Below are 10160 nucleotides of genomic sequence, written 5' to 3'. Positions count from 1 at the left end.
TTATTTTATCGTCGAAATAAAATTATAAAATAAAATTCTGTAAAAAATTATATATTTTTGTGGTGAAAAATTTTTGGTTGAAATATCTACTTTTACGTTACACATTCTTTTTTATGATTCAAAAATGAATAAAAAGTGAATGAAGAATCCTTGTTTTGGTTCAAAGTTGAATTGCTTGGTTTAAGATTAATTTTGAATCGATTGAAAATTAATTTTTTAATTTAAAATTTCAGCTTCCATTTCTGGTTATAAATAAATCTTCTTTAGTTGGAAATTCATGTATTTGTTTGAAAATTTTATTTCTGTGGCGAAAAATTAAACTATTATGTTAAAACTTCTTTTTTGTTTTATTAAATGCTAACTCTTTAACTTTAAATATGACTATTCTATTTTTCACTGAAAATTGATATCAATCTTTATGGTTGAAAGTTCATCTTCTTGTTTGAAAAATAAGATATAATCTCAAAGTTAATTTTTAAATTAAAAATTAGTCTATATAGTTGAAAAGTACTTAATTCTCCTAAAAATCAATTCTTTTGGGTCAAAATGTTACTATTTTGTTGAGGATTCGTTTTCATGATTAAAAATTAATTTTTTCCACTGTAAATATAAATGTTCCATTTCGGGTTGAAAATTTATGATCTGAAGTTGAAAATTCCTGTATTTTGTTGAAAATTCGTCTTTTATGGTAAAAAATAAATCCTTATGGTTAAAAAATTTCATTTTTCCCGTCAAAATACAACTATTTGTTTCAAACTTCATTTTTTAAATTGAAGATTCATTATTCTAGTTGATAATCATTTTACGTTGTTAAGAATTGATTTCCTTTATTAAAAATTAAACTATTATGTACTATGACGAATTTTCTACAAACAAGTTGAAGGATTGAACCGAAAATATGAATTTTCAACCAAAAAGATATAGTATTTGACCAACACAAAAAGAAGAAATTTTAATAAAACAGTTGAATTTCCAACAAAAAAATTTATGATAATGAAGTATAATCTGTAAAATTATTCTTTTGCACATTAAAGTCAACGGTATTTTAAAACATTTTCCTCTATTGCTTAACTATTTTGTTGAAAATTCGTCTAATTGGGCAGAAAATTATTCTTGTTTGTTGAAAATTCATCTGTCCGGCTTGGATTAAACTATTTTGTTACGAAATCGTATTTTTTTGTTAAATTCAACTGTTTGATAATTCTTTTGGTGTTTTTTTTTAAATTAATCCTTGCAAATGAAAATTTAGCTAATAAATTGTTGATTGTAAACTCATGTTTTTTATTTGAAAATTCAACTAGCTGCTTTCAAAGTTATGGGTTTAATTGAAATTTAATTTTTTGTTAGAAAATTCGTCTTCTTGGACAAGAATTTATCTTTGCAGGTTAAAGATTCAGCTACTTGGTGAAAATAACAGTATTAAGTAGTTATTTTAATTACCTGTGGGCAAAAAGTTTGGCGACGTCTTTACGACGTCGTTACGACATCGTTACGACAACTTTACGACATCGTTACGACAACTTTACGACATCCTATGTCCATGTCGTTTCGTTATCTTTGCGATATCGTAAAGACATCGTCAGATCATACGACTTATTCACGATATCGTAAAGACACCTTAACGACATGGACACAGGATGTCGTAAAGATGTTGTAATGATGTCGTAAAGACGTCGCCAAATTTTGTGCCTACTGGGTAATTTGTTAAAAATCAACCACTGTCGCTATTTGAGAAACCAAGACCCTCTCTAAATACCTTTTCTACCTCCCAATAAGTGCGCCCATAGTGCCCATAAATGCCCGCGTCGCCTAAAATAATACCAGATCAACCTCCCTGTATGTCTGCTTCCTCCTTAACTACTCGTCTAACCTCTCTTAATACCTGACTGCCGTCAAACTTCTTTATCAACTTGTACATTCCTGCTACCTTCTTAACTGCCTAACCTTTCACCAAAAATCCCGCTGCTTCCCCAAATGCCCGTTCAACCTTCCTAAATATCAGCTGCCATTCTAACTGCCTTACAAACTTCTCTGAATGCCCAGTCCCTCTATAACTGCCTGCTGAATCTTCCTAAATGCATGCTGCCGTGAATCTTCAAAAATAAATTATTTTAAGGTGGCTTCTGGACCAGGAAAACGGAAAGAATCAGGAAATTACCATAAATTTATTTGGTATCGAAAATGTTACGAATTTTGAGAATAAAAATCTGTCGAATTATTTAAAACATCACAAAGTTTATTTCAGACGGTATACTGCAATTTAAAATAAGTCAAAATTTTTCCTGTCAGGTTTTCATTTTTTAATTTGTATTTTTAAATTAAATAATTCTAAAAAGCAATGTTGCGGACTGAAAAAATAAAAAATTATAAGAGTTTTATATTGGAATATTCGATAAATACGTTGCAATAAAATCTGCTATTTTGCAGTTTTAAATGACTTAATGTTCGAATCAAGGAATTTGAAATGAAAACTTTCTTAAGCATCAAGTTTAAAAGGTGAGATTTAAAATAGTTCCTCTTTAGGTTTTTTAAGCTCCAGTTGAGTTTAAAGGACGTACTATAAAAAAGTGCTGGCTTCAAGAGTTCGAATTTCTTAATTTCAATGACCGCCCAGTGGGCAGCAAATTTGGCGACGTCTTTACGACATCCTTACGACATATTTACGACAACTTTACGATATCCTATGTCCATGTCGTTCAAATATCTTTGCGATATCGTAAAGACATCGAGATCCTCTAGGTAGAATTCTTCCACAACTAACAACTGTTTTGATTGACTAAGATTAAACCGGAACCTGAAGTGATTAGAAGCGCGCGATTTTTAAACTAAATTTTAAAATAAATTCACAATTTCGAAGAATAAAATGAGGTAAATGATAACAAAATATATCAACATGTCAAAACTTTATGAAATAGAAGAAAATTAATCTTATTAAGAAAATTTAACTATTTCGTTAAAATATTGTTTTTTGTTTGATTGAAAAGTAAATTTTTTGAATGTTGATTTAACTATTCGACATTCGGTCGAAAAGGGATATTTTATAGTTGAAAGTTCAATTATTTGATTAAAATTAATGTGTTTGGTGCAAGCTTAATTTTTTTGATAAAAGTTGAAGGTTCGTAGTTGAACATTTATTTATTTTCTTGCGTGAAAGGTACATCATTCTTATTAAAAATGTATTTCTTGCGTTAAAAATTGATTTCGTTTGTTGCAAATTCGTCTTGTTTTTTTTTAAAACACTCTTTTAATTAAATGCTTAATTATTTTCTCTTTGATATAAAATTTACATTTTTAATATTAAATTATTTTGTTGAAAATTCATATACGTATTTAGTGGAAAATGCGCATTTTTTAGTGAAACATTAATATTCATAATAAAAATTTATTTCTTTAGTTGAAAATTCAACTATTTCCAAGAAAATTAATTTTTTGGATAAAACGTATTTTTGTTTGTTTGTTCAAAACTGAACTATTTTGTTGAAATTCTTTGATGTTTGAAAATAATTTCTATAACTAAAACTTAACATGTACCATTTTTGGTTAAAAAATATAATTTTTTTTAGTTGAAAATTCAACTATTTATTTAAAAATTCGCGTATTTTGTAGAAAATCAATTTTTATGGTTGAAACTTAATATTTTTGCTTAAAAATTCATCTTTTTGGTAGAAAATTAATATTCCTAGTCTATTCGATTTTCGGTTTAAAATTGATCTTTTTAGATAAAAGTTAACCATTTGATTAAAAATGAATGTATTTTGTCAAAAGTTAATTTTTTTGTAGAAAATGAATGTTTGTTTTGGAAAATTCATATTGCTCGTTGAAAGACGAATCATTTTCGTTAAAAATTTGTTTCTTTGGCCGAAAATTTATTTATTTTATGGAAAATTTGTCTTTTAAAAAGAAAAAAATCTTCTCTGTTCCAAATTGATCTTGATCTTTGCCTTAAAACTAATCTTGTCTCTATACGAAGATTCGAATTTTTGTTTTAAATGTTGATTAAACCATTTCTTTAAGAAAGAATTTTTTGCACAAAATGCATAGCTTGGTTGAAAATTCATTTCTTTTGTTAAAGGTTCAACTATTTTGTTATAAAGAATTTTTTTTTAAATTGATAATTTCTTGTTGATAATTCAATTTTTTACGAAAAACTTGCATACAATTCAAAAAATGTATAGTTAGGTCAACTATTCGGTTTGTAAGGAATGGTACTGCTATTTTGTTAGCTGGGACAACCATTTACTTAGTAGCTGTTACTAACTGAATAGTCACCGCCACTATTGCAATTATTCTAATAACTAATAGGACAGCAGCACCATATCTTACTATCTGAATAGTTGGCTCAACTAACCATTTTTTTCAGCGTGCGATTGTTACTATCGACAGAAGAATCGTTTTTCAGAAATACACGCATTATTTTGCCAAGTGTTGATGAGTCAAATTTTTTCAAGTAATCTGTATTTCCACAAAAAATAACAGAAATTCTTAAAGCCTTTTTAGACTTGATGCATCTTTTAGTTAGAAATGTTTTTAATCTCATTTAAAAAAAAAAATTATCTCCTTCGTTGCGATAGGAATCAAACCACAGACATTTTTATTGCGCCTCAGGTCCTTTTCTCTTAAGCTGCTACAAAAATATAAAGAAAAATCCTTTTTAAAAAAGACATGTATTATTTTTCCAGGTGCTACAAGCCAAATATTTTCAAGGAATCTGTATTATCATTAGAGAATAACAGAAATATTATAACATACAATATATTAGTTTTGTTTTACATTGTATTAAAGTGAATTAGTGGTGTGCAGGAATCTCTTTACAAGTTACTATTCTAAAATTCTTTGACACTGGGGAAATATTGCCTAATGGAGTTTCCGTGATTTCTTCTGGGGTCATAACTTCAACCTTACCGCTGTTCATGTTCAATTTGCCCCGTTTTTGATAGCCAGATATTGTTTTTATATATATTCCACGAAGAATTGTATTATTTCTCTCAAATATTGCAAAGATGTAACCATCGGACGTTGATAATACAGTTTGTTCTTTAGTTGAAATGGGTCCAAGGACCTGATATCTTCCTTTCACTAGAATTGGTATATCGGCAGGGAAAGTGTATCTTCGAATTTCGAAACGCCGGTTTGGATTCGTGTGAGGAATAAGCCGAACAAATTTAAGTTCTTCAAGTTTGCCACCAACTGTGCGCAAAGAATGCTTGAAAGGACGAGACCTGGTCCTGACACGTAGAGGAGGCTCGGCGAGAGGAGAAGACCTTGATGCAGAACTCGGAGAAAGAAGAGACATACCAAGAAAATCACGCGTTTCAGAAGAAGACGAAGTTCCGAGATAAGAAACACCAGGAATAGAAGCACCGTTAGGTAGACAGTCGAATTGTGAACTCAAATCTGCAACAAGAAACAGGGAGTTACTTTTTTCTTAATTTAGACAATAGTATGTTGGTGTACTGGCGTCAAATATAAGGGGGCATTCTAAAATTCTTTTAGATAGAATAACAAAATACTTCGGAAAGCAGCCTGACTTTTATAGCCCAAAAGTGGGAAAGTATAAATGGCTAACATTAAATTTGGTCTCGAAAAAGATCTTCTCCTACACTCCGCTGGGGATCGAACCACAGAACTTCAGATTGCTGCTCGGGTGATTTTCCCGTAATGTACTAGAGAGATCGAATGAAGAATCCTTTGTCAGAAATACACGTAATATTTTGAAAATTTTTTTATTTCTAAAAAAGCTTTCATTTTTTTATCTCTAGTAGCTTAACGGACCGAAAGCCAATTTTTTACTCAGAATACAAATGTCTAATTGTCTAAAATAGATGTAATTCTTGAGTTAAAAACGACAAAAAGTCGAAGAATTGATCTTCAAATTTGAAATAATTTCTTTATGCATATCCCGATTTAAAAAAAAATTCATTCTGTATTGCCAAATAAGCTCCCGCTAAATTACTCTGTATAAGACCAATCACTTCTGCAAATTTAAGCTGGCTATCGGTTTTCTTTATAATTACAGAATTGAGATTCTTTTTTCATGTAGAGCGACTCTTATTGGGCGGGGGCTTTCTCGTTTGAGCGTTTTGTCACGGATCCCAAAAATAACATCAGAAAAATTGTTATTTACGGAAAGTTAAAGAATTTACAAAAAAATGAAATATATATTTCTCTATTTACCAATATAATTGAGAGTAACCGCCATGGACAAGACAAGAGTAGAAACCATCCTTATTTTTTCTAATAAATTGGAAAAACTGATGTATCTATAGATAGAGAATTTTATTCACAATATAAGTAACGAATATTCATATGTGTCATTAGACTACAAATTATACATACATAACGTATAGTAGTTATCTAATAGATTATGTGCGTCAACATTCCTCTCAGATATTTACATTTAAATAGTCTATTTCAATAGAAAAATCTATGAACTAAATTCCTTACAAAGAATATTACGGTTTATATAATCATTCACGTATAAGGAAAATAATAAAATTAAACTAATAATTTTTACACTTGGAAAAAGACTTCTGAATGAATGAAATATTTGTTTGAAGCATCAAAATACACGTGAAATTTGTAGCAAACGATATGTCCTATAAATTTATAGCATCATGCTCTCAATTCTGAATTGCGATGCCATCGTTGCTGAAAAGGAATCCAAAACGATAAATGAGCTTTAAATGATATCACTCTTGGGGTTCGAAAGGATTTCAAATGTAGTTGAGCCTATTCCTAAAGAACCTATTTTTCGCTTTGCCCACTTGGACATTATTTTTAATGAATAACACGATATTTACCTTAAAGCACATATATCATCGAACTCTGATAGACATAGCTTCATTAACATAATTAACGTTTAATATTTACTACTACAATTGAAATAGATATACTGAATTGATAAATATCATTTGCAGGTTATGTAGCAAATTTGTAAATATAAAGGCTTATTCATATCAGTGCTTCCAATCTTGGGAACTTTTTGAACTGCGCTTGCGTCACGCCGGTAACATGATTGGTTACTGTTGGCGGGCTGAATTTGAATAGTGTCGATATTTAAATGTGATATTTATAATAAATAATGATTAGGAATTGCATTGACAGTAATTTCTTAATCATAAAATAAGATTTTAAAGTGACAGATAAAAATTTAATTCGATTTTAATTAAAAAGACGTTGTGAATTCCGAGTTCAGAGAAAGAAAGCATTTTTTTAGCTCAATGATTAATCTTGTCTCTGTCGAGTTTCTAATTTTTATTTTTTTTTTATTCGCAACTATTTGACCTAAAATAAAATCAATAAAGTTACTAGAAATCAATTAAAAATTTGTTTTTGAAGTTAAAATTAAAAACGTTTTTTGCAATAAAATCACAATATTTTTTCATCTGTCACTCAAAAATTCTATTTTAGGATTAATAAATTACTTTTGAAGCATTTCCCAATCATTATTTATTATAAATATAACATTTGAATATTTATATAATTTTAATTGCACGCGCTAAAAGCAACAAATCATGTTGCAGGCGCGACGCATGCGCAGTTCTAATATTTCTCAAAATTGGGAGCACTGATTCATATGCCAAAAAATATTCGTCTTATGTCATTGGTCAATAAACTTATTATGTATGCTCACATTTATAAATAAGTCTTTATAAATAATATTCGATTATTAAAAAGGGAATCTTGCATTAATCCTTTTGAATTTATTTTTTCATTTCAAGAAAATACCCTAAGTGTATTTTCAACTTTATAAAGTAAGTATAACGAACTATATGCATTTTGATACTGCATATGCAGTATCATTTTTCGTCGCTTTTAAGAATAGGTTATAAATGGGTTAGCTGAGTAATGCATTTTCACTTATAATCAATAAAATCGCATTATATTTCCAATTATTAATTGACCAATGATTTTAAATTATGGTAATTTAAAGGTGGTGAAGACGCGAACCAATTTTGTATTAAAAATTATAAAATAGTGAACCTTAACAATTAAAAAATAAAATGAATAAATATTAATATTGTTAGTGTTTGCTTTACCGACATATTCTGTAAATCGCTAACTTACCAACCCGACTTTGCGATTTCTTTCTTTCACTTGAATTGGTTTATTAGGAGGAAAAGTGTATCTTCGAATTTCAAAACGACGGTTTGGATTTGTGTTGGGAATAAGTCGAACAAATTTAAGATCTACAATATTCTGTCCAAGTATGCAGTAAGAACTAAGCCTGGCAGGAGAAGACCTAGACTTAATACGAAGAACGTCTTGGCGATTTGTGTCTGAAGGGCATCTGACACGAAGCGTACCCAGTGGGCACAAAGTTTGGCGACGTCTTTACGACATCGTTACGACATATTTACGACAACTTCACGACATCCTATGTCCATGTCGTTAAAATGTCTTTACGATATCGTAAATAAGTCATATGACCTGACGATGTCTTTACAATATCGTAAAGACACGGAAACGACATGGACATAGGATGTCGTAAAGATGTCGTAAAGACGTCGCCAAATTTTGTGCCCACTGGGGTAGGTCCTCACTGATAAAAACTCCGCCAAAAAGTGGGTAAAGCTCGATTTGTTGCTATTTTAAAAAGTTACAAGTCCGTTTCAGGTTGTTTTACTTACCTCGCCTATAGTATTTTCGATTCATAAATCTCAAAAACTATTTCTATTCAAAAATGTATCAGTAAATGGTTGGAAGAAATGTTTTAAGTACTTTGAAAATATACAAGTCTTTTTTAACACATCTTTACGTATCTGTCGTCACCCAGTTATAATTTTAAAACCTAGCCATTGAATTAGACTTTCAAATGAATATTTTGTCACACTCGACACTGTATATAAAATTACAGATAGATTTTATTATGATATTTACCAATAGAATTCAGGATAACTGTCAAGGATATGACGAAATTAGAGACAATCCTCATTTTTTTTAATTGAGGAAAAACCTAAAAAATGTTTCAAAAATTAAGAAATTTATTGCTGAATATTCGAGTATTTGTTTGGATTATATAGTACACATCTACTATAGTCGTTATTTTGTGGTTGATAGGCGTCGCGGCTGTTGTTCTTAGATATTTACATTTCATTACAGTCAGATTTAGATAAAGCTGATATTATAATTAAAATCATCGTTTAGATTTAAGCCAAATGTGTGTGTAAATATGAGTTTTACAGAACTTGTGAAAAGAATTGAAAATATTAAAAATATTAATATTATCATCAATATTACGATTTTTTTCTTGATACTTTAGATAGCTTCAGTGCAATTTGTTTAAGGCTTTATTATTATAATCCATGATTATTAATATTATAAATATTATAACATGTGACACTTTGAGAAATATGTTGAAATTTAGCTACTTTTGGTGAATAATTTATTGAGCTACTGTAGTATGGACGTTGTTAAGGTTTTTTCTAAACATGCAGACCCTGTTTTGTAGACTTTAAACGATATGAGGTTTTCCCACGAATTCAAAGGCATTTTGAAGAATCTTATAAGAAATATTGGCATTTTAGGTATTAATATGACTTTACAAAATTCACAGACTTCAATGCATTTAAAAATATTAAATAGATTTTTAAAAGTTTTAAGGGATATAAAGGAATTAAATGAGACTCCATTCGAATGGTACATCAGATATCGAGAATAATAAACTCCTCCTGTAAATTTGAGAAAGAGTCATTAGTATTATTATTTAATATCCGAAGAACAGTATTTGTTTTAAAGACTAAGGATAACCCAGGCATGATCTCGATGAACGCATTACTGTTTCTAATGCAGATTTTGAGATAAATTAATTATATATAAAACAGATTTTCACGTGATTCGAAAAAAACAGACAACCCAGTGGGCACAAAGTTTGGGCGACGATTTAACGTCATCCTTACGACATCTTTACGACATCCTATGTCCTTGTCGTTAAGGTGTCTTTACGATATCGTAAATAAGTCGTATGATCGGACGATGTCTTTACGATACCGCAAAGACACCGAAACGACATGGACATAGAATGTCGTAACTATGTCGTAACTATGTCGCAAAGATGTCGTAAAGACGTCGCCAAATTTTGTACCCACTGGGAAAAGGACAACGCTTTTGTTTCAAGACAACTGTTTTTCTGTGTGGTAGGATATGTAATTGCACATCTT

This window comes from Belonocnema kinseyi, chromosome 4 (genome assembly GCF_010883055.1).
Source record: "Belonocnema kinseyi isolate 2016_QV_RU_SX_M_011 chromosome 4, B_treatae_v1, whole genome shotgun sequence".
NCBI lineage: Eukaryota > Metazoa > Arthropoda > Insecta > Hymenoptera > Cynipidae > Belonocnema > Belonocnema kinseyi.
This window is presented reverse-complemented; position numbering follows the sequence as displayed.